A 19,564-nucleotide genomic window follows, 5' to 3' on the forward strand; every position below is an offset into this window, starting at 1 on the left:
GGGGTAGGATTTTGACCCACCACCCCTGACCCCATCATGACCTTGACCTATTTTCCAGGGCACAAAGGAGCATGAGGAGGCCATTGATCTGCTCGAGCCTGCTCTGCCATTGAATGAGATCATGGCTGGTCTGCGACCTAGCTCTATATATCGGCCTTTGCCCCATTTCCCTGAATACCTTTAGTTCACAAAAATCTAGCAATGTCAGATCTTAAATTAACAATTGATCTCGCATCAATTGTCAATTGAGGAAGAGAATTCCAATTTTCTACCATCCTTTGTGTGTAGAAGTGTTTCCTAATTTCACTCCTGAAAGGTCTGGCTCTAATTCTAAGACTATGCCCCCTAGTCCGTGAATCAGCAACCCACAGAAATAGTTTCTATCTATCCTATCTGTTCCCCTTAATATCTTGAAAACTTTAATCAGATTACCCCCGAACCTTCTAAATTCTAAGGAATGCAACTTTAATTTGTGAAATCTCTCCACGTAACATAACCCTTGAAGTCTGTTGTGTATGGAGAAAGAGTCAGACGGAACACTGTGAGCTCAAAGTAAAGTGTGATCTTAGTCTTTATTGCAGATCTCCAGGGTGCCTCTCCAACCTGTGAGGCCTCCTTCGATACCTGCTTTCCCAAGGGATTATGGGATCCCTTGGGACTCCAGGAGATGAGCCCTCTGGTGGCTGTACAGAGTAAATGCACTTTTACACATATAACAACACTCTTCCCCCCCAACCCAAACCCCCACCCATTCCCACCAAAGTCAATAGAGTAACTATTTACAATGCAAGTCGATCTGGAGCCCTTCTTGCCCTAGTTGATCATCTCGGTGTGAAAGCTGGTGTTGTTGAATCATTTGTTGGGCCCTCGCTGGGCTGCTGTGGATGATGGGTTCTGCTTTGTGGTCAACCGTGGTGTCGATAGCCACTGGTGTGTGTGTTGGGGGATTAAAAAAGGTAGAGTCCAAGGTGGGTTGCTCAGGATAGTCCGTGAATCTGAGTTTGATTTGGTCGAAGTGTTTCCAGTGAATGAGTCCTTTTGAAAGTTTGACCCAAAACACCCTGCTCCCCTTTTTGGCCACGACAGTGCCGGGAAGCCACTTGGGACCTTGTCCATAATTTAATACAAATACAGGATCATTGATTTCAATCTCGCGTGACACATTTGTGCCATCATGGTATGCACTTTGTTGAAGCCGCCTGCTATCTACCTGTTCATGTAGATCAGGGTGAACTAACGAGAGCCTTGTCTTAAGTGCTCTTTTCATGAGCAGTTCAGCAGGTAGGATCCCAGTGGGTGAGTGGGGTCTCGTGCGGTAGCTAAGCAGGATTCACGATAGGCGAGTCTGCAGTGAGCCTTCAGTTACCCTCTTCAAGCCTTGCTTGATGGTTTGCACTGCTTTCTCTGCCTGACCAAAGGATGTTGGTTTAAACGGGGCAGATGTGACATGTTTGATCCCGTTACGGGTCATGAATTCTTGGAACCCAGCACTGGTAAAACATGGCCGTTGTTGCTCACCAGGGCATTGGGTAGGCCATGTGTGGCAAACCTGGCCCACAGGCTTTCAGTAGTAGCAGAGGAAGTGCTTGCCAGCATTATCTCACATTCAATCCACTTGGAGTACGTGTCTACAAACACGAGGAACATTTTACCCAAGAACGGGCCTGCATAGTCGATATGTACCCTAGACTACGGTTTGGAGGGCCAAGACCATAAACTTAGCGGCGCCCCCTGGGTACATTACTTAACTGCGAGCATATATTACATCTGTGAACGCAGGACTCTAAGTCCGCATCGATACTGGATCACCACATGTGAGATCTTTCATCATTACGATGCCTGGGTGGGTACTGTGGTGCTCATTGATGAAGGTGTCTCTGCCCTTCTTGGGGACCACTACCCGATGGCATCACGGAAGGCAGTCTGCCTGTATAGACACTTCATCTTTGCGCCGCTGGAACGGCTTTATCTCTTCCTGTATTTCCACTGGGACACTGGACCAGCTTCCATGAAGCACACAGCTTTTGACTAGAGATAATAAGGGGCCCTGGCTTGTCCAGGTTTTGATCTGCCGGGCAATGATGGGTGATTGCTCACTCTCAAATGCTTCCATAACCATGGGTGCCATTTCCACCCCCGTGGTGGGCAATGGCAGCCTACTGAGAGCATCGGCGCAGTTTTCTGTGCCTGGCCTGTGGCGGATGGCATAGTTGTATGCGGACAATGTGAGTGCCCATCTCTGGATGCGGACTGATGCGTTGGTATTTATCCCTTTACTCTCGGATAACAGGGATATAAGTGGCTTATGGTCAGTTTCCAATTAGAATTTTAGCCCAAACAGGTGTTGATGCATTTTCTTTACCCCATAAACACACGCTAACACTTCGTTCTCAATCATGCTGTAGGCTCTCTCAGCCTTAGACAGACTCCTGGATGCATAGGCAACCGGTTGCAGTTTCCTCAAATCATTAACTTGTTGCAATACACACCCGACGCCATATGATGACGCATCACATGTTAGTACCAAACGCTTACATAGATCACACAACACAAGCAACTTGTTTGAGCATAACAATTTTCTCACTTTTGCAAAGGCATTTTCTTGGTTTTTGCCTCAAACCCATTCGTCCGCTTTTCGTAGTAAGATATGCAGTGGTTCTAACAGTGTGCAGAGACCCGGTAAGAAGTTACCAAAGTAGTTCAGGTGTCCCAGAAACGACTGCAGCTCCATCACATTCTGTTACCTCAGTGCATTCTCGATTGCCCCCAGCTTCACGTTGGTGGGCCTGATGCCGTCCGCCGCAATCCTCCTTCCGAGGAATTCCACTTCAGGTGCCAGGAAAACAGAGAAACATAGAAAATATGTGCAGGAGTAGGCCAGTCAGCCCTTCGAGCCTGTACCACCATTCAATAAGATCATGGCTGATCATTCCCTCAGTACCCCTTTCTTGCTTTCTCTCCATACCCCTTGACCCCCTTAGCCGTAAGGGCCATATCTAACTCCCTCTTGAATATATACAATAAACTGGCATCAACAACTTTCTGTGCTAGAGAATTCCACAGGTTCACAATTCTCTGAGTGAAGAAGTTTCTCCTCATCTCAGTCCTAAATGGCCTACCCCTTATCCTAAGACTGTGTCCCTGGTTCTGGACTTCCCCAACATCGGGAACATTCTACCCACATCTACCGTGTCCTGTCCCATCAGAATCTTATATGTTTCTATGAGATCCCCTCTCATTCTTCTAAACTCCAATGTATAAAGGCCCAGTTGATCCAGTCTCTCCTCATATGTCAGTCCTGCCATCCCGGGAATCAGTCCGATGAACCTTCGCTGCACTCCCTCAATAGCAAGAATGTCATTCTTCAGATTAGGAGACCAAAACTGAACACAATATTCCAGGTGAGGTCTCATCAAGGCCCTGTACAACTGCAGTAAGACCTCCCTGCTCCTATATTCAAATCCCCGAGCTATGAAGGCCAACATACCATTTGCCTTCTTCATCGCCTGCTGTACCTGAATGCCAACTTTCAATGACTGATGAACTGTGACACCCAGGTCTCATTGCACCTCCCCTTTTCCTAATCTGTCACCATTCAGATAATATTCTGTCTTCGTGTTTTTGCCCCCAAAGTTGATAACCTCACATTTATCCACATTATACTGCATCTGCCATGCATTTGCCCACTCACCCAACCAGTCCAAGTCACCCTACAGCCTTTTAGCATTCCCTTCACAGCTCACACCGCCACCCAGTTTCGCGTCATCTGCAAGCTTGGAAATATTCCTTCATCCAAATCATTGATGTATATTGTAAAGAGCTGGGGTCCTAGCACTGAGCCCTGCTGCACTCCACTAGTCACTGCCTGACTTTTTGAAAAGGACCCGTTTATCGTGACTCTCTGCTTCCTGTCTGCCAACCAGTTCTCTATCCACATCAGTATATTACCCCCAATACCATGTACTTTGACTTTGCACACCAATCTCTTGTGTGTGACCTTGTCAACAGCCTTTTGAAAGTCCAAATACACCACATGCACTGGTTCTCCATTGTCCACTCGACTAGTTACATCCTCAAAAAATTCCAGAGGATTTGTCAAGCATGATGTCCCTTTCATAAATCCATGCTGATTTGGACCAATCCTGTCACTGCTTTCCAAATGTGCTGCTATTTCATCCTTAATAATTGATTCCAACATTTTCCCCACTACAGATGTCAGGCTAACCGGTCTATAATTACCCGCTTTCTCTCTCCCTCCCTTTTTAAAAAGTGATGTTACATAAGCTACGCTCCAATCCATAGGAACTGACCCAGAGTCGATAAACTGTTGGAAAATGATCACCAATGCATCCACTATTTCTATGGCCACTTCCTTAAGTACTCTGGGATGCAGATTATTCGGCCCCGGAGATTTATCGGCCTTCAATCCTATCAATTTCCCCAACACAATTTCCCACCTAATAAGGATATCTTTCTCACAAGACACTCGGTCCCCTAGTACTTCCAGAAGGTTATTTGTGTCTTCCTTCGTGAAGACAGAACCAAAGTATTTGTTCAATTGGTCTGCGATTTCTTTGTTCTCTATTATAAGTTCACCTGAATCTGACTGCAAGGGACCAACGTTTGTCTTCACTAATCTTTTTCTCTTCACATATCTATAGAAGCTTTTGCAGTCAATTTTTATGTTCCCAGCAAGCTTCTTCTTGTACTCTATTTTCCCCCTCCTAATTAAACCCTTTGACCTCCTCTGTTGAATTCTAAATTTCTCCCAGTCCTCAGGTTTGTTGCTTTTTCTGGCCAATTTATAGGCCTCTTCCTTGGATTTAACACTATCCTTAATTTCCCTTGTTAGCCACGGTTCAGCCACATTCCCCGTTTATTTTTACTCCAGACAGGGATGTACAATTGCTGAAGTTCATCCATGTGATCTTTAAATGTTTGCCATTGCCTATCTACCATCAACCTGTTAAGTATCATTTTTCAGTCTATTCTAGCCAATTCACGCCTCAAACCATCGATGTTACCTTTCCTTAGGTTCAGGACCCTAGTTTCTGAATTAAACGTGTCACTCTCCATCTTAATAAAGAACTCGACCATGTTATGATCACTCTTCCCCAAGGGGCCTCGCACAACAAGATTGCCAATCACTGCTCTCTCATTACACATCACCCAATCAAGGATGGCCAGCTCCAGAATTGGTTCCTCGATATATTGGTCTAGAAAACCATCCCTAATACACTCCAGGAAATCCTCCTCCACCACATTGTTGCCAGTCTGGTTAGCCCAATCTATATGTAGATTAAAGTCACCCATGATAACTGCTGTACCTTTATTGCATGCATCCCTAATTTCTTGTTTGATGCTGTCCCCAACCTTACTACTACTGTTTGGTGGTCTGTACACAACTCCCACTAGAATTTTCTGCCCTTTGTTATTCCGTAGCTCCACCCATACCGATTCCACATCATCCACGTGTTGCACTTCGAGTGTTTTAACCTGAGCCCCACGTGGTTGAGTCGATTAAGAACCTCCTCCAGGTTCTGTAGATGCTTAACTGTGTTCCGAGCTTGATTAAGATGTCATCGTGGAAGACCACGGTGTGCGGGACCAACTTCAGTAAGCTTTCCATATTTCTCTGGAATATCGCTGTCGCCGATCGGATTACAAACGGGCATCTGTTATGAACAAAAAGACCTTTGTGCGTGTTGATGTGCGGAAGGGCCTTCGATGATTCATCCAGTTCCTGCGTCATGTAGGCTGAAGTCAGATCCAGCTTCGTGAACGTCTTTTCTCCCGCTGGCATTGTAACGAGGTCGTCGGCCTTTGCTGGCGGGTATTGGTACTGCAGGGAGAAACGATTGCTAATTACTTTGTAATCGCCACAGATTCTGACGATGCCGTGTCCCTTGAGGACTGGGACGTTAGGACTGGCCCACTCATTGAACTTGATCGGGGAAATGATGCCCTCTCTTTGCAGCCGGTTTAGCTCGATCTCTACCCTTTCTCTCATCATGTACGGCACTGCTCTCGCCTTGTGATGGATGGGTCGCGCCCCCGGAATTAGGTGGATCTGCACTTTTGCTCCTTGGAATTTCCCGATGCCTGGTTCGAACAGCGAAGGAAATTTGTTTAAGACCTGGGCACACGAAGTGTCGTCAGCGGGTGATAGCGCTCGGATGTCGTCCCAGTTCCAGCGTATCTTTCCCAGCCAGCTCCTGCCGAGCAGCGTGGGACCATCGCCCGGTACCACCCAGAGTGGTAACTTGTGCACCGCTCCATCGTAGGAGACCTTTACGGTAGCACTGCCTATTACAGGTATCAGTTCTTTCGTGTAAGTTCTTAGTTTTGTGCGAACTGGAGTTAAGACTGGCCATGAGGCCTTGTTGCACCACAACCTTTTGAAAGTCTTTGTGCCCATGATGGACTGGCTCGCACCCGTGTCCAGCTCCATTGACACCGGGGGTCCATTTAGTTCAACATTCAGCATTATCGGGGGACAATTCCGTGGTGAATGTGTGCACCCCATGTACCTTTGCCTCCTCGATATGAGGCTCTGGTTTGTCGTGAGCCTCCGTGGATCTGTCCTCCTCTGCAACATGGTCGTTTGCAGGTTTAAATGCACTTGTTGGAGGTGTCCCATTGTTCCACAGCCCTTGCAAACGCACTCTTTGAATCAGCATGAATGGAAACAAGGATCACCCCCTCAGCGCCAACAAATTGTTAATGGCCTTGCATTCATCACCCTTGATGGTGGACTCTAAGACATCGGTGGACGTGCAGCTGCAGGTATGTGTGACCTGCCCTGTACGTTATGATTTGAAAACATCATCACTTTGTTCACAGTACTTGTGTGCTGGGAGATTTGCTTCGTATTGTTACTGGTGGCAATGAACGCCTGGGCTATCGCTATGGCCTTACTTAAGGTTGCGGTCTCTACAGTCGAAAATTTGCTAAGTATGGATTCGTGGCCAATGCCAAGTACGAAAAAGTCTCTGAGCATGTGCTCCAAAAGTCCTTCAAATTCGCAATGTCCTGCAAGGTGCCTTAGCTCGGCGACATCACTCACCACTTCCTGGCCTTCAGACCTTTTGTAGGTGTAGAACCGGTACCTCGCCATCAGAACACTTTCCTTCAGGTTCAAATGCTCTCGGACCAGTGTGCACAAATCGTCGTATGATTTCTCTGTGGGTTTCGCTGAAGTGAGTAGATTCTTCATGAGGCCATATGTTGGTGCCCCACAGACAGTGAGGAGGATCGCCCTTCATTTGGCTGCACTCTCTTCCCCATCTAGCTCATTGGCCACAAAGTATTGGTCGAGTCACTCCACAAAAGTTTCCCAATCATCTCCCTCCGAGAATTTCTCCAGGATGCCCACTGTTCTCTGCATCTTTGTGTTCGCTATCTGTATCTCGTCGCCAGTTGTTGTGTATGGAGAAAGAGTCAGACTGAACACTGTGAGCTCAAAGTAAAGTGTGACCTTCGTCTTTTATTGCAGTTCTCCAAACTGTGAAGCCTCCTTAAATACCTGTGCTCCCAAGGGATTATGGGATCCCTTGGGACTCCAGAGGATGAGCCCTCTGGTGACTGTACAGAGTAAATACAAGTTTACATATATAACAAAGTCCATAACAAAAAAAATATTATCTGGTCATTATCACATAGCTGTTTCTGGGCACTTGCTGTGCGCAAATTGGCAATAGTCATTACATTTCAAAAAGTACTTCATTGGCTGTAAAGAGCTTTGGGACTTCCGGTGATCATGAAAGATGCTATATAAATGTATGTCTTTCTTTCTTAGAGGCTTGTGTTTCAACAGACTGAATGACCGTTTCAGCAAACTGAATGACCTTTCCTTATCTGCTGATCACCAACTAGTCGGGAAATGGAGCTGTTTTTTGAGAACAAGAAAGATCTGGCAGAGATCCCAGACAACATAGGGAGAAAAATAGATATTCCGAGTATTTACATATTCTCTATGAGCTGAAGGCATTAAACTCCGGGAACTTATGCGGAGGTTAAAGTTGAATTTCTTCTTTACGAGAAAACAAGCTTTGTTATTGCAAAATAACCTCATGAAATACATTTAAAGAAATTGGAGACCAATAGGACTGAAACACAAAATGGACGATTGTGAATTGGCAGCCACTTTTTCTCGCGGTCCGATTTAGCTTTTCATTGAATGTCATGTTAAAAGAGCTGCCAATTCACTGTGGCTCATTTTTCTCCACCTTTCAAGATGAATGACACCTGGAATTTTTTTTTTAAATTAACTTATTTTGATAACGAAAGACAAGGGTCTAGAAATTGGATAAGGCCTGAAAAGAGATGTGGTACCGTCCAGCACTATTTGTCTGTGCCCGTTCTAAGTGGTGCAAGCAGCACGCAAAATTCGTGCTGCCTGCACATTTACATAATTACGGTGCTGATCTCAGCATTAAACACGCTGCTGATTGGCTTAACAGTCAATGTGAGGTGGGGGGAGCAATATCGGGAGCAGTCTACGAACCAATCAAGTTTGGCCTAGGCTCTGTCCAGTATTTAAAGGGGAGGTGCTTTGTTGCAGCAGCACCTCATGGTCAGGTAAAAGGAATGGATGGCGCAACATCTGAGAGAAAGAGCGAATCGTTTTTCAGCTGCGGCACTGGAGGCTTTGGTCCTGGGTGTCCAGCGACACTGGGATGTCCTCCACCCAAATGGGGACAAGAGACCTTCAAGTTTGACCACAAGTAGGATCTGGAAGATGATCACTCAATCCTTCCCTGCGATGAGTGTTATTCCCAGTACCTGGATCCAGTGCCGCAAAAAGTTTAATGACCTCACACGGCTGGTCAAGGTGAGTGAAGGCTTCAGTAAATGCCATATCCCTTCATCTGCACCACAAGCCTCACACACTGCTCAATGCACCACACCCCCAACACTCCTCTACCACCAATCTCTAACTATCGCCAGTCATCCCTCACAATCATAGCTTCGGTTCACCCTCACACACTTACCACCATTGCAACACTCTCACCCACACCTCACGCCTTGCCAGCTATTCAACCATGGCAGGCTTATCACCCAAACCTACTGCACTGCATTCACCAACACAGGTCCCTTTCTCTTGCAGGCCAAGGTGGCACACAAACAGAGAGAGCAACAGGAGGTAGGAGGCAGCCAAGCAAGGTTTGACAACCTGACTGACCTAGAGGAAGCAGTGCTGAACATAATTGGAGGGTCTGTGACAGAGTCCATGGCAAGCGGAGGACTGAACATCATCGCTGATGATGACTGTATGCTCCTACCTAATCTTTCTCACATCCCACTTCCCCTTCATCCCACAATTTCTTCTCACTTACAAGCTGGTTATGGTGCATTCATGGATATCTTGTTTTCCTGCTCCCCTCCCCTCACCACAACCCGACCCATGTGCCTTTCAGCTTTCAGTTGCACAAGAATTGCAACCTGGCCAGCCTGTCCCTGAAGCTGAGGAAGAGACTGCTGGAGAAGACGAGACATCAGCCATGCATCTGACACTCGTAGACACCAGCTCAGAAAATGGCACTGCATACTTTAGAGGGTAGTATAGAGGCAGGATCTGCACGTGTCGAGTCACCGAGCACGAGTGGGCTGCAGCCAGGCCGGGGGAAAGGGTAGCTCGGGTGCCAGCTCTCCAGAGGGCTAGTTCATGCATGAGTTCTGCTCCACAGGATTCTGATGATGACCTCGATGGGGCAGCCTTCAGAAGAAGGGTGATGGGCATGCTCTCAGAAATGCCAAGTACAATGGCAAGCCTGCCAGAGAGCCGCTTATCAGTATCAAGGAGCATGGAGGAGTCTGGCTCTAACATTGTACGGGGCTTTGTGCAGAGCTTGGAGCCCCGGATTTCTAGGGTGAAAATGATGGGTAACTGCATGAGAGACCTTGTGGACCCAAAGATGATGCTGAGTGTGATGGTGATTTTGCAGCACAGACAGAAGCAACCCAATGTCTTGAGTGCTGCCATTCAAGCTCAGACTGCTGCCAATGTCGCTGGGTTTATAAGTTTCAACATGGGCTTTCATGATATCTCAGCATTCCGAGCAATCTGTGCTCCAACAGATTGCTAGGAATGCTGAGGTGACACCCAGGGGGAGTGGCAGAGTCTCTGTGGAGCAAAAACCTGCTGTCCTCTCTCAGGGCGACAGCATTCCTACTCCATCCACTGCCACTCCGCTTGCTACTGCCTGTCAGCCAGCCAGGCCAGGCAGCTGCTGCCCATGACCAGGTGGTGCAGTCTACAGCTGGGCCTTCTCGGTCCAGAGCTGCTCGAGGGCTGCAAGGCCATCTGTAGTCTCCCCCCGTGAAAGTCAGCAGCCTTCCACCAGCCATGCTGCAGCTACTGAGGGAGCATTCATAGAACCATTAGATTAGGAAAAGATATACACAAGACAGGCACTAAGGGAATGTACAATGGTGATTAGTTGACTTTGGGATGGAATATTGCATGGTTTGATTTATAAATTTGGTTTGGAATGTTTGTTTGTGGTGGCTTTTGTGGCCAAGAGGACACCGTGTGCTAGCTGTATCTGCTTTTCTCTGGCATGACAGAATGAAGTGTATTAATCTCTCTGTGCATACAGAGCCTCAGTGACCTCACTTATGCGACAGTGCATGGCCAATTGGGAAATGTTGGAAATGTCGCCTGCTCCAACCTGGAAGGAGCCCGATGCGTAACAATTCATGGCCAAGTCCAACTTCACAGCCACAGGCAATGCAGGCCTCGCCCTGCTCTGAGGCTGCAGGTCTGCCTGCAACAGGTGACAGATTTCAGTGAGCATCTCCTTAGTGAAGCGGTGACGTCGCATACACTATTCCACGCTGAGGCTTAAGGTAGGAGAATTGCTGCCTGAAGACCCTGGGTGGATATAGCCTCCTCTGAGGTTATCTCCTCCCTCTTCGAGCAGCTTGTCATGTTCTGTGTCGTCTATGCTCATTCTAGGGGTCACAGTCTCAGAATAAGGGGTCACCCTTTGAGAACAGAGATGAGGAGAAATTTCTTCACTGAAAGGGTTGTGAATCTTTGGAATTCTTTACCCCAGAGGGCTGTGGATGCTCAATCATTGAGTATATTCAATGACAGAGATACTATCATCATAGGCAGACCCTCGGAATCGAGGAAGACTTGCTTCCACTCTAAAAATAAATTCTTAGGTGGCTGAACAGTCCAATACGAGAACCACAGTCCCTGTCACAGGTGGGACAGATAGTCGTTGAGGGAAAGGGAGGGTGGGATTGGTTTGCCGCACGCTCTTTCCGCTGCCTGCGCTTGATTTCTGCATGCTCTCGGCAATGAGACTCAAGATGCTCAGCGCCCTCCCAGATGCACTTCCTCCACTTATGTGGTCTTTGGCCAGGGACTCCCAGGTGTCCGTGGGGAAGGTGCATTTTATCAGCAAGGTTTTGAGGGTGTCCTTGTAATGTTTCCTCCGCCCAACTTTGGCTCGCATGCCGTGAAGGAAGTTCGAGTAGAGCGCTTGCTTAGGGAGCCTCGTGTCTGGAATGTGAACTATGTGGCCTGCCCAATGGAGCTGATCAAGTGTGGTCAGTCCTTCAATGCTGGGGATGTTGGCTTGGTCGAGGACGCTAATGTTGGTGTGTCTGTCCTCCCAGGGGATTAGTAGGATCTTGTGGAGACATTATTGGTGGTATTTCTCTAGCGACTTGAGGTGTCCACTGTACATGGTCCATGTCTCTGAGCCATACAGGAGGGTGGGTATTACTATAGCCTTGTAGACCATGAGCTTGGAGGTGGATTTGAGGGCCTGGTCTTCAAACACTCTTTTCCTCAGGCGGCCGAAGGCTGCACCGGCGCACTGGAGGCGGTGTTGAATCTCGTCGTCAATGTCTGCTCCTATTGATAATAGGCTCCTGAGGTATGGGAAATGGTCCATGTTGTCCAGGGCCGCGCCGTGGATCTTAATGACTGGCAGCGGGGAGGGAGTGCTGTGTGGCGAGGACAGGCTGATGGAGGACCTTTGTCTTATGGATGTTAAGCGTAAGGCCCATGTTTTCGTATGCCTCAGTTAAACACATTGACTATGACTTGGAGTTCAGCCTCTGTATGTGCGCATACGCAGGCATTGTCCACGTACTGTAGCTCAACGACAGACGTTGGGGTGGTCTTGGACCTGGCCTGGAGTCGACGAAGGTTGAACAGGTTCCCACTGGTTCTGTAGATTAGTTCCACTCCAGTGGAGAGCTTGTTGACTGAGGTGGAGCATGGCAGCGAGGAACATTGAGAAGAGGATAGGGCAATGACACCGGTCCGGACGTGGATTAGGTCTGTAATAGACCCTTTGGTAAGGATCATTGCCTGCATGTCGTCGTGGAGCAGGCGGAGGATGGTGACGAACTTTTGGGGGCATCCATAGACCCTCACGGTTGAGAGTGTCAAAAGCTTTGTGAGATCGAAGAAGGCCATGATAAGGGCTGGTGCTGTTCCCTGCATTTTTCCTGCAGCTGTCGCGCTGTAAAAATCGTGTCCGTTGTGTCTCATAGGGGACGAAATCTGCACTGTCATTGAGTATATTCAAGACAGAGATACTAAGGGAATCAAAGATATGATAGTGCAGGAAGGTAGAGTCAATCAGGATCTTACAGAATGACGGAGCAGGCTTGAAAGGCTGAATGGTCTACTCTGCTCCTGTTTCTTGTGTTCTTGTCATTCTGCAGGCAAGGGGGATACAAACTACGACACCCATGTCTGGGAGCAACTGGTCTGAGGAGAAGACTGGAATTACTTGCCACAAATAAGATAACTAACCACCAAACACTTCTACAAACTCACCAAGAGCCAGTAGAAATCAACCAACAACTAACCTAAGAGTGGTTAATGATCCCTTTAAAAAGCGCTTGTGGGGGTGTCATTCCTGCTGCTGAACACATGTTCAGCTGTGTGTGCTTAAGAGAGGACGTTAGCTGGAGCGTTGAGGTTGAAAATGTCAGCACCGGCATTTCACGCTGAGTGATGTCACTATCTGCTTACTCTGCATACTTACGGCGATCGCTCCCAGCCTCACCGCCCCAGCGCTAACGTCCTCATCAAAATGGCGTCTGGTGCGACCTCAACCAGAATTGTTTTCACGCGATGCGTACACTATTTTGGACCCACAATGGCATCCGAAATGCCGAAAAACTAGGCGCAACGGAGTCAAATTTCGCGGCCACTCTGTCCTTGCATTTGAACAGATAGATTTTTCTCCCTTTTTGTAAATCCAATGAAAGTCAATGGCCGCGAAATTTGGGGGTTTAGTGCCGGTCATTAAGGCTGGTTTTAATGCCCCCTCCTAATCACAAGCAGCTGACGAAGCTTTCAGCAGCAGGAAGGGCCCCCCCAGCAGCGCTATTTAAAGGGATTATCAACAATTTGCAGCTGACTTGCTTTTTCATTTCTACTGGCTCTGTCTATGTTTGTGCAACTGTCTAGAATTGGTTAAAGTTGCTGAAGCCACAGGAAGTGTTACTGTAAGTGGAGAAGGCCTTGATTCTCATTTGAATGGTTCTGCTCACACCACTTGCTCACAGTTATGGGGGCTCTACTTGCAGTCCCCCGCACGCTCGAGTATGACGTTCGTAAGCCCAGCGATGATGGTAGCAGTCTGAGCTACCTGTCAGCAAATTGAGACTGCGGGAGAGCAGTCTGTGCTTCCACTGCAGCACCTCCCCATTAAGAGGTGCAGGCGGGCTTTAAGTAGTGCAGGCAAGCTTTAAATGCTGCTAGCCTCACACAAACTTGTGCCCGCTCTGTGGTTGTATGCTACTATCATTTAAATTAGCAGACATCACAAAGTTTATGTGCTTCCTGCATCAGACTCAACGTGTGCCGCCTAATCGTGCATTGCAATACCCTCACCCGATTTCGGGGGTTATCAAATTTAGCCTGCAGTGAGTGCAGCAGTATCAACTCTAATTTGCTTAAAAATACTTTGTTGCTTGATACCCGGACTCCAGGGGTTAAATCACAAGGAGAGCTTACGCAAACTAGAATTGTATTCCCTATAATTTAAAAGGTTAAGGAGTGATTTGATTGAAGTTTTCAAGATTTCAAGGGGAACAGATAAGGTACACAGAGAGAAACTATTTCCGCTGGTTGGGGATTCTAGGACTTGGGGACATAGTCTAAAAATTAGAGCCAGACCTTTCAGGAATGAAATTAGGAACCATTTCTACACACAAATGGCGGAGGAAGTTTGGAACTCTCTTTCGCAAACGACAATTGATGCGAGATCAATTGTTAATTTTAAGTCTGAGATTAATAGATTTCTGTAACCAAAGGTGTTATGTATTTAATCCTTGGAAACCTGTATCACACCACCACCAGAGGGCCTACCTGTTGGAGTCCCAAGGGATCCCAGCATTCCTTGGGAGCACGGTATATAAGCAGGCCTCCCACGCTGTACCTGCACTCTGGAGTCTAATTAAAGGAGCTAAGGTCACATTTACTCATTGCATACAGTACTCAGTTTCAGCTTTTATTATGAACGTAACAATTGGCGATGAGGTAACGAACAACTGCGCAAAAATGCAAAGAACTGTTGGAATCCTAGAGAAGTTCTCAGAAGGGGACGATTGGGAGGCATTCGTGGAGAGACTCGACCAGTACTTCGTGGCCAACGAGCTGGGCCATCCTCCTTACCGTCTGTGGGGCAACAACCTATGGCCTCATGAAGAATCTCCTAGCTCCAGTAAAACCAACAACCAATTCCGATGAAGAATTGTGTATCCTGGTCCAGAAGCACCTAAATCCAAATGAAAATGTTTTGATGGCGAGGTATCGGTTCTACATGTGTCAACGATCGGATGGCCAGGAAGTGGCGAGCTACTTGGGCGCCTTGCAGGACATTGCGAATTTGTTGGATTCCCTGAACAAATGCGAAGAGACATTTTTGTGCTTGGCATTGGCCATGAGGTAATTCTTCGCAAACTATTGACTGTTGAAACACCGAGTCTGAGCAAAGCCATGACGATAGTCCAGGCATTTATGTCCAACAGCGATAACACTCAACAAATTTTGCAGCACAGAGGATTCGGCTAGTACTGTGCACAAAGTGACGTCGCTTTTGAGCAGGAATATACATGGCTGCTGCACGACCTCAGATGACCCAGAGTCCGCCATCAACCGTTAACGCGAGGCAGTGAACACCTTGTTGGCCTTGTGGAGGTGATCATCGGGCCCATCAATGCCGCTTCAAGCAGTATGCGTGCAACGGCTGCAGAACAATGGGACACCTCCAGCAAATGTGCAGGTGAGCTGCAAACCCTGCAAAGCACCGCGTTGCAGAAGAAGATCTATCTATGGTGGATCAGGTGAACTAGAAACTTGAACCGAGGAGGCAGAAGTGTACGGGCACACACATTCACCATGAAATATCCACACTGTTTGGCAGAAGCTGGCTGTGAAAAATCCGCTGGAACTGGGACAACATCCAAGCACTTTCATCTGTCGACGACACCTCATGTACTCTGGTTCTGAGCAGATTTCCATCATTGTTCGAGCCAAGCATTGGAAGTTTCTCGGGGCCAAAGTGCAGATCCATTTGGTTCCCGGTACACGACCCATCCACCACAAGGCACGGGCGGTACCGTATATGATGTGGGAGAAAGTGGAAATTGAGCTGGACAGGCTGCAGCAAGAAGGTATCATCGCGCCGGTGGAATTCAATGAGTGGGCCAGTCTGATTGTCCCGGTACTCAAAGGTGACGGCACGGTCTGAATTTGTGGGGACTATAAAGTAACAATTAACCGTTTTTCGCGACAGGAGCAGTACCCGCTACCCATGGCAGACGACCTATTTGCGACCCTGGCTGGAGGAAAGACATTTACCAAGTTGGACCTAACCTCGGCCTACATGACGCAGGAGCTGGAGGAGTCTTCGAAGGGCCTCACCTGCACCAACACGCACAAAGGTCTGTTCATCCATAACAGATGCCCATTTGGGATTCGTTCGGCCGCGGCAATTTTCCAGTGGAACATGGAGAGCCTACTAAAGTCGGTTCCACGCACCGTGGTTTTCCAGGACGACATACTGGTCACAGGTCGGGACACCATCGAACACTTGAAGAATCTGGAAGAGGTTCTAAGTTGGCTAGATCGGTGGGACTCAGGTTGAAATGCTCGAAGTGTGTTTTCCTGGCGCCAGAGGTCGAGTTCTTAAGGAGAAGAATCGCGGCAGATGGCATCAGGCCCACTGATGCCAAGACGGAGGCCATCACGAATGCGCCGAGACCACAGAATGTGACGGAGGTGCAGTTGTTCCTGGGACTCCTCAACCATTTTGGTAATTTCCTACCCAGGTTAAGCACCTTGCTAGAACCCCTACACATGCTACTGCGTGGAGACGAATGGGTATGGGGGAATTCACAAGAGGCTGCCTTTGAGAAAGCCAGAAATCTGTTATGTTCAAACAAACTGCTTGTTCTGTATAACCCATGTGAACCCATGTGCTAGCTTGATGCGTCGTCATATGGGGTCGAGTGTTTGTTACAACAGGTTAACGAATCGGGGATTTTGCAACCGGTTGCCTTTGCTTCCAGGAGCCTGTCCAAGGCTGAAAGGGCCTCCAGCATTATTGAAAAAGAAGCTCTGGCGTGCATTTATGGGGTGTTAAAAATGCACCAGTATTTGTTTGGTCTCAAGTTTGAGCTAGAAACTGACCATACACCGCTCATATCGCTATTTTCAGAGAGCAAAGGGATTAACACCAATGCCTCTGCCCACATCCAAAGATGGGCGCTCACGCTGTCGTCATACAACCATGTAATCCGCCACAGACCAGGCACAGAGAACTGCGCTGATGCTCTCAGTCGGCTACCATTGCCCACCACCGGTGTGGAAATGGCACAGCCTGCAGACTTGCTCATGGTGATGGATGCTTTCGAGAGCGAGAAATCACCCGTTAGGGCCTGCCAGATCAGGACCTGGACCAGCCAGGATCCTATGTTGTCCCTGGTAAAAAAACTGTGTCCCCCATGGGAGCTGGTCCAGCGTCCCAGCGGAGATGCAGGAAGAGATTCAGCCAGGAAGACAGGCGCAAAGATGAAATGTACTTACAGGCAGACTGTCTTTTTGTCTTTTGTGGGGTAATCACGTGGTCTTGCCCAAGAAAGGCAGAGAAACGTTCATACGCGACCTACACAGCACCCACTCAGGCATTGTAATGATGAAAGCCATAGCCAGATCCCATGTGTGGTGGCCTGGCATCGACTCAGATTTAGAGTCATGCATGTGCCAGTGCAACACTTGCTCTCAACTGAGCAATGCACCCAGAGAGGCACCGCTAAGTTTGTGGTCGTGGCCCTCCAAACCGTGGTCTAGGATCCACATTGACTATGCGGGCCCATTTCTAGACAAAATGTTCTTGGTTATTGTGGATGCTTATTCAAAATGGATTGAATGTGTAATAATGTCTGTAAGCACATCCACTGCCACCATTGAGAGCCTACGAGCCATGTTTGCCACTCAAGGCCTGCCTGATGTCCTTGTCAGTGACAATGGGCTGTGTTTCACCAGTGCTGAATTCAAGGAATTCATGACCCGCAATGGGATCAAGCGCGTCACATCTGCTCTGTTCAAGCCCGCATCCAACGGCCAGGCAGAATGGACAGTTCAGACCATCAAGCAAAGCTTGAAACGCGTGTCAGAAGGCTCCCTGCAGACCCAACTGTCCCGAGTTCTGCTCAGCTACCGCACCAGACCCCACTCGTTCACCAGGCTTCCACCAGCTGATCTGCTCATGAAAAGAGTACTCAAAACAAGGCTCTCTCTTGTTCACCCTGATCTCCATGATCACGTCGAGAGCTGGTGGCATCAACAAAGCATGTACCATGATCGCGCAAATTTGTCACGTGATATTGAGGTCAATGACCCTGTGTTTGTATTCAATTATGGACATGGTCCCAAATGGCTCGCTGGCACGGTCAGAGCTAAAGAAGGGAGTAGGGTGTTTCAGGTCAAATTGACCAATGGACTAACGTGCAGAAAGCATTTGGACCAAACCAAATTGCGGTTTACCAACAGCTACGAGCAACCCAAAGAGGATACCACTAACTTCGACCCACCAACACACACACAAGTAGCAACAGACATCACGGTTGACCATGAAGCAGAACTCACCATCCCCGGCAGCCCGGCAAGGCCAGCTGCCTAGCGGCCCAGTGAAGAACCAACCAACTCACCCACACCTGCATTTGTACCGAGACTATCGACAAGGGAGCGAAGAGCCCCAGATCGTCTCACCCTGTAAATAAGTGTACTCCTGACTTTACGAGGGAGTGATGTTATGTATTTATCCCTTGGCAACCTGTGTCACACCACAACCAGAGAGCCGACCTGTTGGACCCTCAAGGTATCCCAGCATCCCTTGGGAGCACGGTTTTTAAGCAGGCCTCCCACGCTCTACCTGCACTCTGGAGTCTAAATAAAGGAGCTAAGGTCACACTTACTCATAGCATACAGTACTCAGTTTCATCCTTTATTATGAGCGTAACAAAAGGTATTAGGGGATTATGGGACAAAGGCGGGTATGTGGTGTTAGAATACAGATCAGCCTTAATCTCATTGAATGGTGGAACAGCCTCGAGAGGCTAAATGGCCTATTCCTGTTCCTACATTCTTATGATAATCTGGATCATGTGTCAGTGCTTTGCTCTAGACATCAAAATCGTTTGGATATCCTCTGCACTACCCTGAGACATTATCAGCTGTGGCTCAGTGGGTAGCATCTTTCGCCTCTGAGTCAGAAGGTTGTGGATTCAAGTCCCACTCCAGAGACTTGAGCATAAAAATCGAGGCTGACACTCCAATGCAGTACGGACGGAGTGAAGCACAGTCAGAGGTGCTGTCTTTCAGATGAGACATTAAATGGAGGCCCTGTCTGCCCTTTGATCCAACTGAGATTGTAGGAGAACTTTGTGTCATTACACTATTCTTATTGTTAATCTTGAAAATCCATGGTTAGTTGACGCATTATTCCATTATTCCCGATTGCTTGTAGAGTGAGACAACCTGATTCCAAGGCGATGGTGCTGCCACTAAGCCACAGCTGACACCACCCAGCGTAGGAGCAAGGCCCCTTACAATGCCGTCCCAGAAAGTTCGCCACGAGTTTCTGGGTGCACTGTCGTCTAGGTTACAGAGTGTGGGGACATTTCCAAGTGCCCGCAGATTTTTATGGCCCATGGTTTTTGGTTTGGCAAAGTTTGTTGCCTCCTTTAAAAGAAAGGTGGCTGGGCTCCACATTTTCATTTGCACCTGATTTCCAGGAATATACTGAGCACGTCATTTCTGGAAATATTTGTTTTCGCTGCTCTGCTTGACAGTTGTGCAACACAATTTCTGAGATATAAAGCTGTTCCATCGGACAGAACTAGGTTCAGTTGAGGGAGTCGCTCTCAGGGGTATCAGTCTCGACACGATCAGCAGTGAATCAACGTGAGTATCTTGGTTAGAAATTGTGCCAAACCGGTAAGTGACTCAGACTACGTCAGCCAGAATTTAGTTAAATGGTTTATTCCTTACAGTTAATCGTTTAATCATATTCTCTCA

General features: G+C 47.9%; 1 protein-coding gene across 2 annotated transcripts in view; it reads left to right on the forward strand.

The window, feature by feature from the left end:
• The first annotated feature begins 19,396 nt into the window (after positions 1-19,396).
• The window catches only part of LOC139275694 (lysozyme C, milk isozyme-like), a 32,357-nt gene continuing 32,189 nt past the window's right edge, over positions 19,397-19,564 (forward strand). Inside the window, exon 1 of one of the 2 annotated variants that reach the window (XM_070892870.1) lies at positions 19,397-19,483. The gene's annotated coding sequence lies outside the window, so the exon portion shown is untranslated. The remainder of the gene's footprint in view (positions 19,484-19,564) is intronic. The other variant, XM_070892869.1, reaches the window with a different exon arrangement.

Source organism: Pristiophorus japonicus, chromosome 11, assembly GCF_044704955.1.
Source record: "Pristiophorus japonicus isolate sPriJap1 chromosome 11, sPriJap1.hap1, whole genome shotgun sequence".
NCBI classification, from domain to species: domain Eukaryota; kingdom Metazoa; phylum Chordata; class Chondrichthyes; family Pristiophoridae; genus Pristiophorus; species Pristiophorus japonicus.